A 15,265-nucleotide genomic window follows, 5' to 3' on the forward strand; every position below is an offset into this window, starting at 1 on the left:
ATGCAGAGGGGGAGGTCCGCAGCATGCGATGTGCACGTGATATTTCGAACCCTGGAAGCACTTAAGCTACAAAATCCACAACCTTCATCTGCATGAATTGGTCAGAATTAACTATTGGGCGGAAGTTTCATGTGAACAAAATGATCAAAGCTGTGATATAGGATGTTTTTTGTGTAGAATAACCATACTGGTTATACATTGGTCAATTTGTGATATGTTTTAACTTATTGTCTGTGCTTATTTATTGAACATAGATTTCCTAATAAATGTTTGATCTGTTATTGATTTTTTTTTGCGCTGGGTTAGAAATTATTCATTATAAAAGAAGAAGAAAAAAGAACCCCGCATTTTGAATATGTAATATACAATATCCTCTTCACATTTTCGGAGTGTGTGATCTTGGCTTAACATTCCCTTCCTGAGAGCACGCTAGTATGCTCTGTGCCTTCTTAGCTGTCACCTGCAGTCTGAAGCAGTAAGGCACTAAAAATGTTTAACGTGTTAGAAATAGCAAAGCTATCGCAGAATTATGTTTATTATCAAACCACCACAAATTGGTACATGGCAAATCGTAACTGTTCAACATCAACGTACTGGCTATTTGTTGTCTCGGCTTGCCACGCACTCAGTATCAATTGGAAATGAATACAGTTAAACGAGCACAGAAGTACAGGAATGTCTTTTTATGTTCATCACTGCCCAATTTAGCAACTAAGTGATGGTTATTATTTTCAGATATTTTTAATACACAATGTGTATTAAACATGTAACGGAATTTATAAGAAAAGCTCTATGATTTCATGTACAGTTATTTGTATTTAGAGATGTCAGACGCGTTAAAAAAAAGTGCAACTCGATCTGTGGAAATTCAATAAATGAATTGAATAAAAACGAATGCAATGCATTGCAGGAAAAAAAAAAGTTTCGACGTTACAGTTTTTTGCACAGCCTTTTTCATATGTGTTTCACCAACAAGTGAGAGAGGAGGACATAAAAGTCAGATGGGTTTTTAACCTCACCAGGTCATGGAAGGAGATAACTTTTTTTTTCTTTAAGTCTTCTATAATTGGGGAGAATTCAGTAATGGGCCAAATCATGGAAAGCATGCGGGGTTAGTTTTTAAAGGAATAGGTGACCAACGTACTACATCAAAATTAAATCAATTGTGAGTGAGCGGGGTGGTATTTAGAAACTGGGAGTGTTTTTTCCCCCCCATTCGCTGCTTTCAAACGCATCGAACATTGTACCTATCAGGTTCTTTGCAACTTTGGTTTTCGCCATAGTCTTGTGTATCTGCAGCCTGAAGACTTTGCACGTATTGTCTTCAAATAAGTTTTGAATGCCGAAGTGTCAAGTTTTATATGTCCATTAATAAAGATGGCAGTTGACCTTTGTAGTACCATTACTCATTTGATTTCTCTCCAGTTACCTACACGCCGACACCGAGGGAGATTTTAACTTGCAGCACAGGCGGATAGTTTGAGCGATGGCAAATGGGTTTAAACCCGCCTTTGATGTGCGCCCACTGCATGCCGCAGCGGCGCTGTCAAGCGGATCAAATCGAAGGACACCCATGGGTTATCCTCCCGGTGTAAATTTTGGGGATTGCAGGACGCTTATTGATAAAGAGTCAAACTAAGAACTGACGCACCCATTGTAAAAATCTCAGCATTACACAGGCAAGCTCGGAAACAAAAGCAAAATACCGCAGATGCTGGAAGTCTGAAATAAAAACAGAAAACGCTGGAAATACTCAGCAGGTCAGGAGGCATCAGTGGAAACAGAGACAGGCTTAACATTTCAAGCCTATGTCCTGTCATCAGAACTGGAAAATGTTAGATATTAACGGTTTTTAGGCAAGTACAGAGCTGTACTTGAACGTACATACGCGTTTAATGCAACCGCCCGCGGAATAGTGGGAATCAACCCATATCTGGTTCGCCTTGTTCTGTTGTCGCTCTGCAGACGCCAGCACCATGCATCATATGGGAGGCGAGCATGAATAAACAGCGCATGAAATAGTTTTGACACTCTAGCAGAACGAATTCTATAACTTCTATCGAATAATCAGGAAATTGAAACATCAAACGTGTTTTCAGCGCTTTCACAGTAGTGTTTCATGCTGGTGATGGGTTAAATTCAAGACCACAAAACCCAAATGAAAATGTGTTTACACGAGTTTGTTTCTTTTTCAATAAACTTCTCGAAATTTAACACCGGAACTCAGTTACCTTCAAAACGTTACGTAATACAACAGGGACGAACAAAGCGCCATAGCATTTGAAATTAAAAAGGAAACAATAGCTTGAAGTCTTATGTTAGTGCGTAATCCATTAAAACTGATCAAAGTTAACCAAATGTTATGTAACATGTGCAGACATTATATGTTGGCTGATGTGTTTGCCAAAAAATCTTCCACGGTTTGCGGCTCGCAGCCAAAGATCATTTTGCCCAACAAACCTTGAATTGTTTGATAATGCTTTGTACTTTAATAGCAAACATTACTTCTAGCATAAGTTTGTGGGCAGGTTAAATCAAGGGATTAAATGCAGGGTTTTTGGAATGCAAAATACAAAGGCTATTGGATACTGGTCTACACTGGAATATGTGCACAATTAGCACCAGAAGATCTTGCTCAAATTAATATTAATATGTGTGCAGAAAATACATGGTCTGCACCGAAAAGTTGATTCCAACAGCGTGTTAGCAGCGAGTCCTAAGAGGATCCGATTTCCGGAAACTAAATCTGAGTACAATGATGAGGATAACCATTTGCCAAACACGAGCACGTTAAGGAACACCAGGATCCTAATGACAATTATGGATGTTCACGTGCCATTATGGTCAGTTGCTGTTTATTTCAGGCCTAGAGGGACGATGCTGCAGCTGGGAATTACATGCGGGTAGTTTTCAGCCTTACTGGCTTCTTGCACCGTATGTGGCGGAGTCACTGCTCGTGCCGTGTAGGCCTGCTCTCTGGCTCTATGGGCTTCTTATCACCCACGATGGCTCTCTCCTCGGGGAGTAGGCCAAGGTGTCAGAATGAGTGCCCAGTGGGGTAGTCACTCCCTATATTATGCGTGTGCCTCCTGCTTCGTAGTGACGCTGCTGACTTGTCGGAGCGAATACACGTCGGTAGTTAAATACCTTTGTCTCTTTATAATTATAGTTATAATATAATACTTTACTTTTTGAAATACCTTCTGGAACCTATCAGAATGGCAGGTATAGCGGTTTGGCAATTGCATACTTAGGAAACCGCAAAAGACAGGAGGGGGCTCGAACTAAAGATTACTCATTAGATTAGTGCTAAGTAATGGGACGTTTAACCCTGTTTCAACAGGATTAACTTTAAACGACACTTAAAACATACATAGGAAATTGATAGCGTTTATTAATCCAGGAAAGAGTATTTCTTATATTTAATTACAAAATTCTAATTTATAGTTTCAGTAATGACTTGAACTATATGGTATAGTAACGTACATGAGGGTAATGATAATAGGAAATATATTAATTCTAAAAATAAACTATCATTCATTATATTTCTCATAATTCATTAAAAACAACCAGCACTTTATTTTAACGAACACACCAACGGTCTACATTTTAAAATAAATTGCAAGATTTGATCCTGTTGAAAGTTCCAGATGATTCGTTGGTTAGATGGCTATTCCACTGTTTTCATTAAAATTTGATAAAAAGTATATTTCATAGCCAATGTTTTTCAAACTTCATCTTTATACAAGCTTGATATGTCTCGCCAGAGTGTTTCACCTCTGATGTTACTGTGGTTTCTACTGACTCTTTCTGGTTCTTTAAAACTACTCACCAGGGTCCATTCAGTTCTCTAGCATAGAAAAGTGCAACAGAAAAGAATCTGGTGCTCAAACTAAGAAATATACAGTGACATACAGTGATATACAGTGACTTTTTCTCTCATACCCAGGCATTATCACATAACAGCAACCTACCCACATGAGTACTATAGTATGAATTGAAGATGGTCTGTTATTGTTTGGTTCATTACATTAGGGTGGCCGAGTTTCATTGAGCATCAGAATGTCCCAAGGTTGGAATGCCACTGACCTCCCCCCCGTCTGACGTGGATAGAATGAATGCCTTGTCTTTTGACATAGACAAAAAAAAAGCTGTGCTGGCCACACTGTTGTGATATTTTTCTTCAGGCATTCCTGGCTATTTTTGGGAATGAAAATGGGGATAAATGCTGCACAAAAGGAAACTATGTCCAAAGAAAAGTAACCACCCTGAATTCACTTCTGCCTCTTTCTCCTCCCATTACATTATACTCCGTTCCAGAGTACAGAATGTGCATTATTAATTAAGAGAGAGACCCAATAAGCTGAGTACTTAGACCGTCAGTACAATTTTAGGTGAAGCTTGTTGTCATCTGTGGCTTGCTTCGATGCTTAATCAAGAGAATGTTGAGGCAGCCTGGAGAATCACATTTCCCTGGTGCATTCTTGTCTTCCAAGGCAACCAGTCAGAGTTCTGGTATCACAGGCACTTCTACAGTGTTGCTCAGCAGACTGAGCCAACCTCAGTCAGTAAAATTGATCAAATAGGGCAGATGAAACCACAAAAAATGTCATTCATTTGCTAGACATAAAGGATCTACTATTAACACGTTCTGCCTAGGCAGATCCCAACTTGTTATCTGCCACTGATGTGCGAGGCTGAATGACTTTCGGTAATGAACTATTGATGGTCATAAACCGATGTCAGGGTCACATTTAATAGGGCACACGATGCAGACAGGAAAGGGTATCATCTTCTGTAGTGCCAAGCCCTTATATAAGTCAGCAAACTGTTGATAAACATATCAATGTATCTATTCACATTGGCTGCATTGAAAGACAGTTTAAGAAGTAAGGGACCAATTATTGGTCTCACTGAAAAATATTACATGAATTATAATAACAGCCATTGAATGACAAGAATGCAAATGACCTGAATATTGGGAACCAGTTAAAGAATATAAAAGTGATCATAATGTAGGACATATGTTACAAAGTGAGGAAATAAAGTATGAGAAAGAGGAAAAATAACAGGGTAGGAGTCAGAACAGTAAGATATATAAAAAGCATATGTATTATGCTCCTCCTCCATGACCAAGGACTTTTTTCCTCCTCCATCTCTGCAGACTTCTCCAGCTTTATTTGTTAGCTTTGATTGAGTGGTAGCACCCTTGCCTCTATGCTAGAAGGCTGTGGGTTCTAACCTCACTCGAGGCAAAACTTCATCAGAGCATTGACGGAATGCTGTCTTGTTGGAGGTGTCATCTTTCCAATGAGGTGCTAAATCAAGGCTGCATGTGTGTCTGCTTGTGTGGCTGTAAAGGTTTCTATGGTACTATTTGAAGAAGAGTAGGAACATTTTCCTAATGTCCTGCTCAACATTTATCCCTCAATTAGCACCACTAAAATAGTTTACCTTGTCATTTATCTCACATTGTGTCTCCTGTCAATGCAATATGGCCATGCAAGATGGCTGTTGATACCAGTCTGTGCATTTGCACTTGTCAATGCATGTGCAGAAAACCAATGGCTTTGATTTATTGCATATTCTGAGTATTTGCATATTTTGTACCATGGTGATTAAAGCTGTACTTTGCCACATATGCATAGAAACCAGTCGAGCTCTCAAGCCACCTCATGTATTATGCCTTATTTTTCTTTCAAATACTGCTGAAGAAAAATAAACTCTCAATGCAACTGCATGTGTAGCAGAGTACGAGCAGTGTAATTCCACACAAACTCAGAGCACTGCTTCACAATCTTATTCTGCTTTATCTCATTGCTATTTGTGGAACCATATGTACAATTTGGCTGTTATGCATGCTGATAAACAGCAAATCACTAGGATGAGCAAATACAAATATGAAGAGTTACTTCAAAAATTGGGGTGGCTATCGTTGGAACAGAAGAGATTACAAGGTGTTTAAAACTTCTTAAAATGGGACAAAATAGAAACAGGCACCAGAATTTTCAACGGTGTGTTGTAAAACAGGTAATGTTGGACTGGTTGGTTATTGTATTCCTGCTTTTGTCCTTTTCATCAAATCAGGCAGAATGTATAAAAGGCAGCTGATCCTATGTCACCCATTTTAACCCTCCGTCCTCCTGATGAAGTTAAAAGTTCCCTCCAGACTGCTTCCAGTGGTTGAGAAGTGTAGAATAAGGGACCATAGTTATAAGACTAAATATAAGAGATAGCACAAAACAACAACTTAGACAAACATTTGAGGGAGAAAGAAATAGATGGTTACAATGGTAGATTTAGATGAGAAAATATGGAAGGAGGCTTGAGTGAAGCATAAATGCCAGTTTTGCCCTGTTGGGCCAAATGGTGTGTTTCTGTGCCATATATCCTATGTATTCCTATATATTTTTATAGCACCTGTAACATAGTAAAACACCTCAAGGCACTTCACAGATGCATTATCAAACAACATTTGACACAGAGCCACAAAGGGAGATATTAGGGCAAATGACCAACAGTTTGATCATCAATAGGAATGGCAGAGAGGTTTAGGGTGTGAATTCCAGAGCTCAAGAGTGTAGGCAGCTGAAGGTACAGTTGCCAATGATAGAGTGATTAAAATCAGGGATGCTCAAGAGGCCAGAACTGGAAGGCCACAGATATCTTGGAAGGTTGTAGGGCCAAAGGAGAAATCTCACTTGCGGAGGGTCTGCAGGACACTACCAGATTTACTGAAGCAGAGGTCATGCCAACATCTAAGAATAGGTTAGGCAAGAGGCTGAAAGAAAGGTGGAAATAAAGAGCAATGGAAACAGGATCTCCACATGCGACTAGAACTATTCATTATATGGAGCAGAAGAATCAACACAGACTGGCTAGACTGTTCTCATGTTGGAATTTCTATATGATTTCAAAATAGCTCATTGGCTATGAAGCTATTTGGAAAGTCCTGAAGACATGAAAGGCACTATAAAAATGTACCATTTTCTTTTTAAAGCTTTCTTGAATCCTCTGTTCATCCAAGTCTGGACTTCATTTCAGCCTCTTCATTGTTTTTCCTCACAAGAGCCTTAGGCCATCTTACCTACTTTCTGGTTCTCTCCCTAAATTTTTTTCACCTCCCAGTCTCTTGCTCAAACCTTATATCTTCAACTAAGTTTTCAGAACTTCCTCCTAACCCCCCTCTCCCTGGCTGTGCATGGGGTTCCTTTACTCATCTTTTAAGGGCCTTGAGGTATTTCACTGCATTTTAAAGGTACTTTACAAATTCAATCCATTGCTGTTATCACTTTTTAATTTACTAGTTCCAAGAAGCCTAATGAGTCCTCGTAATGAAATACTGCCAGGCTCTAAACTACATAGTAGATTAGTCTTAATGTGAAATATTTTATCTTCAATAGGAGTCTAAGCCTTAACAGTTTTTTTTAATGTCACAGAGATAGAATACAGACGTATAGGGCACGGTAACAGTCAAGAAAGAAAAATAAGGGAAAATATTCCAAACAGGATGTCTCTCCATCTTTCCCTGGAATAAAACAAAATCAGTATTCTCTTTATTATTGTGGGAGTGCTAATTCTTCATTTATAGATATTGTAATTACACACCACAAATAAGTTATCTAGATTGAACTTGAAAATCAGATTTAATGAGTCCAATATAATTTTAGTAATATATATATATCTATAAATCTGCAAAGGCCAATTAATAAAATGGATACACTGCCATGAGGAAAAAAAACTCTTATCTACTTTTCTTAAATAAAAAGGTCAAGTTTTCCTTCATATAGTTATTGTTTGGAAATAAAGGTATATTAGGAACAGATCAGTTTTCAAATGGAAAGTTGCATTTGTGGTAATGGTTCACAGGCCAGGTAGATCAATGTATAGATTTCCAGAGCAGCAGGGGGGCTGAATGACCTGCGTAGTATCCAAAGGCAGTATAAAATCTCACTCTGAACCAAAAAAGATAAACAGTGTTACCGGTTTCTCAGTATTGTTGCATGGGGTAGAATGTTGTGATTTAAAAGGACTGAAAGTTGCATCCCTAGAGCCAATACATAATTTAGACAGAGGAACTTATGCGTCCGTCAGTGACTTAGCTAAAGAGATTCTGGTCAGCTGAAAAAAAGAGAGCAAACTGTAAGGGCTCCATAAGATCATGACCTGGCGCAGCATCACAAGCATTGTCAACACTTAAGCAAGACTCTTGTGCTTATTCTAAGGATCCGAGAGTTGCTGCACCTGAATTTTGCCACTCTATGTCATTCATAAAGGCCATAACATATTCTGAAGTAGAGCTTTATACACTGGCTCCCCTGTCCGTGAAGCTCCGTCCAGACTCTCCCTGCAAAACTCGGCACCGTGGCGGCACTGATGTCGACACGGAAGGAGCCTGGAGACTCGAAAAAAGCAGTTGTTCTGTTCCTGACCTCTAACGACACAGTCCTCCCGACAGGCTATATTTGGAAGGGCGTGAGCATGGACGAGCTGTGTGTGTGCAGAAGTGCCACTCAGCATCTCACGCTAATTTGGTGCCAGTCCTTCCCTTTTGGATGTCAGACGTCCTGCTAACGCCCCCTCGTTAAACACTCCCAGCTGAACATGTGTTCAGCTGCACGGGGGACCCCCGACCACTGCTAGTTCAAGACATCAGCATGGGGACTTTAAGGTGAGGGGCTTTGATTTTCCTTTTGCTGCTAGAGTTAGTGGAAGTACTGGGTACTGTGTTGTTGGAGGAGTTAGAGGGAGTGGTGCTGGAGTTTTCCAAGGAGTTCAGTGGAATTTGAAGACCTGTGAGCACGAACCCCACTATCATCATGAGGCGAGAACTGTAGTCCCTCTTGGGCTGCAGCAAGACAGGGAGTTGGAACACAGGTAGCAGAGGGGAGAATCTGTGCACAGATGGAAGAGGAGAATGCCCTACCTACCTAGGGTATCAAAAGTTATTGCAGAAAATAAAAGCTCATGGTGTAGGGGGGTAACATATTGGCATGGATTGAAGATTGATGAGCTAACACGAGACAGAGGGTAGCCATAAATGGGTCTTTTTCTGATTGGTGGGATGTGGTGAGTGGTGTGCCATAGAGCTTATCAGTGCTGGGGCCTCAACTTTTTACAATTTATATAAATGACTTGGATGAAGGGACAGATGGTATGATTGCTAAATTTGCTGATGACACAAAGATAGGTAGGAAAGTAAGTTGTGAGGAGTAAGTATGGAGGCCACAAAGTGACAGGTTAAGTGAGTGGGCAAAGACCTGGCAAACTGATTATGATGTGGGCAAATGTGAAATTATCCATTTTGGCAGGAAGAATAAAAAAGAAGCATATTATCAAAATGGTGAGAGATTGCAGAGCTCTGAGATTCAGAAGGATCTGGGTGTCCTAGTGCAAGAATCACAAAAGGCTAGTATGCAAGTACAGCAAGCCATTAGGAAAGCTAATGAAATGTTATTATTCATTGTGAGGGGAATTGAATACAAAAGTAGGGAGGTTATGCTTCAGTTGCACAGGGCACTAGTGAGACCACATCTGCGTACAGTACTGGTCTCCTTATTTAAGGAAAGATGTAAATGCATTAGAAGCAGTTCAGAAAAGGTTTACTAGGCTAATATCAGGGATGCATGGGTTGTCTTATGAGGAAAGGTTGGATAGGTTAGGCTTGTATCTACTGGAGTTTAGAAGAGTAAGAGGCGACTTGATCGAAACTTTTAAGATGCTGACAGAGTGGATATGGAGAGGATGCTTCCTCTTGTGGGACAATCTAGAACTAGGGGCCACGGATTAAAAATAAGGGATAGCTCATTTAAGACAGAGATGAGGAGAAATTTTTTCTCTGCGGGTCATGAGTCTTTGGAACTCTTTTCCTGAAAAGGCAGTGGAAGCAGAATCTTTGAATATTTTTAAGGCAGAGCTAGATAGGTTCTTGATTAACAAGGAGGTGAAAGGTTATCAGGGGTAGGTGGGAGGTTACAATCAGGTCAGCCATGATCTTATTGAATGCGGATCAGGCTTGAAGGGCTGAGTGGTCTACTCCTGCTTCTAGTTCGTATGTTCGTATTCAGCGAATACATTTCCTACCTACACTTGAGTCAAGAACATTGCCTGTGGGGGCTACCATTCACCAAGGCCTCCGAACTGGTTATTGAACTGTGCACCTTCAACAGTTGAACCTGCTGCTGCTGAGCAGGGCCATGAAGATCATTATGACACTCAATTTCTATACCTCAAGCAACTTCAGTCTGGAATTGACAACATTGCCAACATTTTGTGGTTCGCCATGCATCGCTACATCAGGGAGGTAACAGAGCCCTATACAAAGAGAGGTGACTTCATCAACTGCACACACGTTGCTCTGCAGGTGCCATATATCAACGTGGAGATGTATTATTGATGTGTGACCATGCACAGAGCAATATGCTGGTCAGTATTCACTATCCTGGTGGCAGTCACAATGCTTTCATTGGGTGCCAGTCAGTCATTTCCATCATGTTTGAGCCACCACAATGAACTAGAGGGCTGGCTGATTAGGAAGAGGAGGAGGAAGAGAGGAGACATATGGGACCCCACTGCTCCAGATGGGCTCTCTGTGAGCAGCTAACCAGTTTCCCTAAAATCACAGTGCCCTCTTAGCTACAATCCTGAAATAAAAGACACCCCAAAAACCATTCTATACAACCTTATCCAACACCACTTCCAATAGTACACACAAAATGAAACTATTCACCTTTGTGCATTCCCTTTGTGCCTGTCTTATGGATGCCTTTGCCAGGCTGCAGCATGGCTGGTGGAAGAGTACTGACTTTCAGCAGGCGGTCTTACAGGATGCCCTCATGCAGTTCTGGGTCTCGAGGGCTCAACTTCAGGCAGCACCACCTGAGCATGGGTGGCAGCAATCTTGGTTGGCTGGCTGACAGGCAACATCAAGGGCAGTGGTAGAGTGGCAGCGGTGGAAGCATGAATATTGTCATCCTAAGAGAGGACAGAAGGCCCATGTTCCTCAGAGCCGATGCCACTCCCCAGACTGGTGCTCTCAGCAATCCTAGTAATCTGTAGGACACTGTGCTGGACTGTTTGAGAGCCTGCAAGCCTCTTTGAGCACTGGTATCCACAGCCTGATCCTGCATGGCATCAAACTAGACTTGCATAGTAACAAGCATGGAGCTCATGACCTCAGTCTGTGCTTCCGCTGCAGCATTCAGACATCGGGTGGCTTCTGTCCATGCTGCAATGGAAGCTGAGACATTGGCCACTGGATGCTGTATTACAGTTGAGTCCGCAAGTACTGTCATGAAGTTAGTCACCACTTTTACACTGGAATGGATGGCCCCCAAGCTCTGCATGAAGTCCTGTGCCACTCTGGAGCTGGACTGCTTCCTGCTCTTTGACAGTGATAACAGACTCTGCGACAGGCCTGCCAATGCATGGAGCATCTGTGTCCATCAGCCTTCTCTTGTACCTCACCGCATTGAACTAGGCATCTGAGTCCTTGGCAGCAGAACTTTTCTGTGATCTCACCCTTTAGAGAACTGGCATACAGACTGTCCTTAGCTCACTCATGTCTGCTGACTCACCCATCTCTATACTATCCACGAAGGTACGTGCAGTGTCAATGTCTGAGCTGGTGGCTGAGAGTGTCAGATCAAGTGACAGTACTTGTTCTCCAGCAACCTGCTCTTCTTTCCACCCTTTTTAGTGAAACTGCACCAGTTGGCCAGGTGGCAGTTGTTGGGTACCTGAAAGCATAAATGAAGAAGGGGAGAGTTGGGATGAGGGAATGGGGGTGGAAAGCAGGAGGTCCATGGTCACACCATCTGCAGCTTGCACTTCACACCAGATGGTGGGTTGAGGGTGAAGTGGGATTTGAAAAGGTGCATAAAACAGGAACATATCATCATCCCGAATGCCAATGACAAAACCAGTGGCAACAGATTCAGTCACTTCTGGACCAGTAATTCACGCACTATCTCCTATAGAGGGCTCAGGAGAGGTCAGGCCTGTCCCTCACCTGTTCTCTGTTGTTATCTCCTGTTATGTGTGCCCTCATTCTGCCAGTGAGAGGGAAGCTGCCAGTGAGCATGTTGCAAGGTGTTTGAGTCATGTGCCTGTCATAGCTTGCAGCAATGGTGTGTGAAGGTGATGTGGAGCATCTGAATGTTAGGCATGAGTCCTGATTGCTGATGGGTAAATGATGGAGGAGTTGTGCTACATTGAGTGGCATGTGGGATAGGTGGTGGGTGAGTAGAAGATGGCATTTGAAGATGCATTCACTGATATTGACTACTTGTGTGAGGTCATTGAAGTTTTTCCAGCACTTCAGCCAGGGCCTCAGAGCCAGTCTCCTGGGATTGGCGTCTGTGCCTACCAGCCCCCGTTGCCTTTTCAGTGTGTGCCTGGAGGGCCTTCTGGCCTCACGCAGAAACAGGACTTCTCTCATCCTTTCCACTTCCTAGACTAAGGCCTCCAGAGCCACATCAGAGAACCTGGCAGCCTTCTCTCTGGTTTGCTGTTCCATTGGTAGTCTTATTCCTTCTCTGAAACACTTTTGTAGACAATTCCACCAGCTGCCACAGTCTTAGTGCACTTCCCCCTTAAGAGGAACAGGCTGTGTTTAAGAAGTGCAGGCTCGTTGTTACTCATGTTAGCCATGCACACAGCTGGGCCCCTTGCTGAGCATGCTACCAGTCAGCTGTGCATTCAGCACTGGACTGCATGCTACAATCATCAATCACAAAGTCTGTGTGCTGCCTGCATCACTGCGCCCAGGCGTGGGGTAAGCAAACAACATGATTCCGGCACATGCTAACCCATCTTATCAAATTTTTAGCCCTCTTATCTTCGGACTGCAGAAGTTCAAAGTCAGTCAATAATCACCGACTGAGTCATACAAGTGTGTGGACCAAACCAGAGCCTATCTCACACAGATTTTACAGACTGAAAGTTCAGAGATCATCAAGGTCACTTGCCTCTATTTGCACCCTATTGTTACATAGTCTAGAATACAAAAAAACTAAGCAATGAGTTTTTTTTAAAAAGCAGACAAATAGGCATTCTCTACAGCCCTACTGATTTGTTCAAATTGCCTCGTTAACTCTACTTCTTCGTATTTTAGATCATTCTAATCGTTATGTAAACTCACACTGAGCTAAACGGTTTGGTCAAAATTCTGACTGTGGATTTTGAGTTGAAGGTTATTTGAATGAAACCGTTGCACATTCTGAGCATTGGAATCTTATAGACGCAAACCTGTCTTATGTTCCTGTGAGATATGGACTAGATTTTCCAATTCTAATGTTAATCCATTTAAAATGAATAGATTACCATTAGCCTCATGATCAGAAAACCTAAGTTAAGAAAAGTAGGGAAAGACATGAGATAAAATTCTTACACATCTTGCTGGTATTGAATAACTGGATTAAAATCCTGGAACTCCCACCCTAACAGCACTGTGGGTGTACCTCCACCACATGGACTGCAGCAGTTCAAGAAGGCAGCTCACCACCAAGGGCAATTAGGGATGGGCAATAAATGCTGGCCTAGCTAGCAACACCCACATCCCATAAGCAAATAAAAATAATAGTAAAGGCCTTAAATATAGTGGAGGTGATTTTTCTCAGATAGATACTTTATAGCCTCCAAGGTGGGTAGTGAGCTGAAATGCTGCTTTACCCCGCCTTTAACTCAAGATGACATCTCAGTAAAAAGGCGTGCATTAGGAATGGCTGCCTGGAGGATCATTCCTCCAGGGGCTGTTACTCCAACCCACATTGCAGTGGGTTGGAGTCACCAGACCAGACCAGGTAAGGTCAGCAGACTTGCCGCCCTAAAGAACACCAGTGAACCAGATAGGTTTTAATAACAATCAGTGATAATTTCATAGATTCATATTCCAGATTTATTAACTTAAATTCCACCAGCTGCTGTGATGGGATTTGAATCTGTGTCCCCAGAACATTAACCCAGGCCTCTGGATTACTAGTCCAGCGACATTACCACTACGCCATCATCTTCCCCTGACAGTGTCTCCTAATGGTGACCAGCTGATTGGGAGTAAATAAATCATCGCTGAGGATTTACAGCACATCTTAAATAACACCTTTAAATGTTCACTTGCTACTGGAGGTTTGAAGAGGATTTCTGAAACATATCGGGAGACCTGCTGAGACACTTGGTCAAGACTTCACTGACACTCTATCAACATCTATTCTGAAAATTCACTGAGGACTTGCTGAAAAGAAAGACATGTTGCTGAAGCTTTTTGTCTGCATTCATCAGGACAAGCCAAATTTCACATCACAACAATTTATACTACTGGATAAAAGGGTGCTGATTGTTTAGCAAGTTGACTCTGGCTGGCTGAGACGTTGCCATGGAGAAAGCAATGGGGAACTATAGACTCCTCATGCTTCTGGGTAATTGAAAAAAAGTGCAAAACCTGAACATATTCCTTTTGTTTGCAGAGAATGGGTCCCTGAGTATGAATATATGTCACTTCTAACAAGCATAAGTGTAGCTTTTAGTGTACTCAGGATTGTTAAGCAATTGCTGTCCAATTGTGGAACCACACCTAGCAGTGAACATTTTGTTGCTTATCACACAATTGAGCAACATCATGTATGAATCCCAGTGCCTATGCAATGCCAGGCATATATGCTGTACGTTGAAATAATTGGCTGATCAAATCAAACATGTTCCAACAGCTGTTTGTAATAGGTGGAGTACAGACAGTACTCAACTAGCCCGCACTTGCAAAACCTAAAACAAAACATCTCAACTCCTGAACACACTCTCAGAACTCTTAATCCTCTCTGCCCTTTACCTTACGATTATCCCAGTCAATATTAGGATAATTAAAGTGCCCCGTTATAACTTCTCTATCAGTCTTGCACTTTTCTGTAGTTTGCTTGCACTTTATGGCCACTTAAGTATTTCTGAAGCATAGTCATGATTGTAATCTAAGAAACGTGGCAGCCAATTTGTGCACACCAAACGCCCACAAACAACAATGTGATAATGATCAGATAATCTGCTTTTGCCTTGTTGATTGAGGAATAAATATTGGCCAAGATACCAGGGATAACTCCCTTTCTTTTCTTTGAAATAGTGCCACGGGATCTTTTACATCAAATTTTTATTCAAGACCAACCTTTGCAACTCTTTTCGAGTACAATCACAGTTCTTGGTTTCCGGGAGTGGGACGTGAACCCACAACCCTCTGCTTCAAAGGCGAGGGTGCTATGAATTGAGCCACAGCTGACAAGCT

This window comes from Cetorhinus maximus, chromosome 2 (assembly GCF_964194155.1).
Source record: "Cetorhinus maximus chromosome 2, sCetMax3.hap1.1, whole genome shotgun sequence".
NCBI classification, from domain to species: domain Eukaryota; kingdom Metazoa; phylum Chordata; class Chondrichthyes; order Lamniformes; family Cetorhinidae; genus Cetorhinus; species Cetorhinus maximus.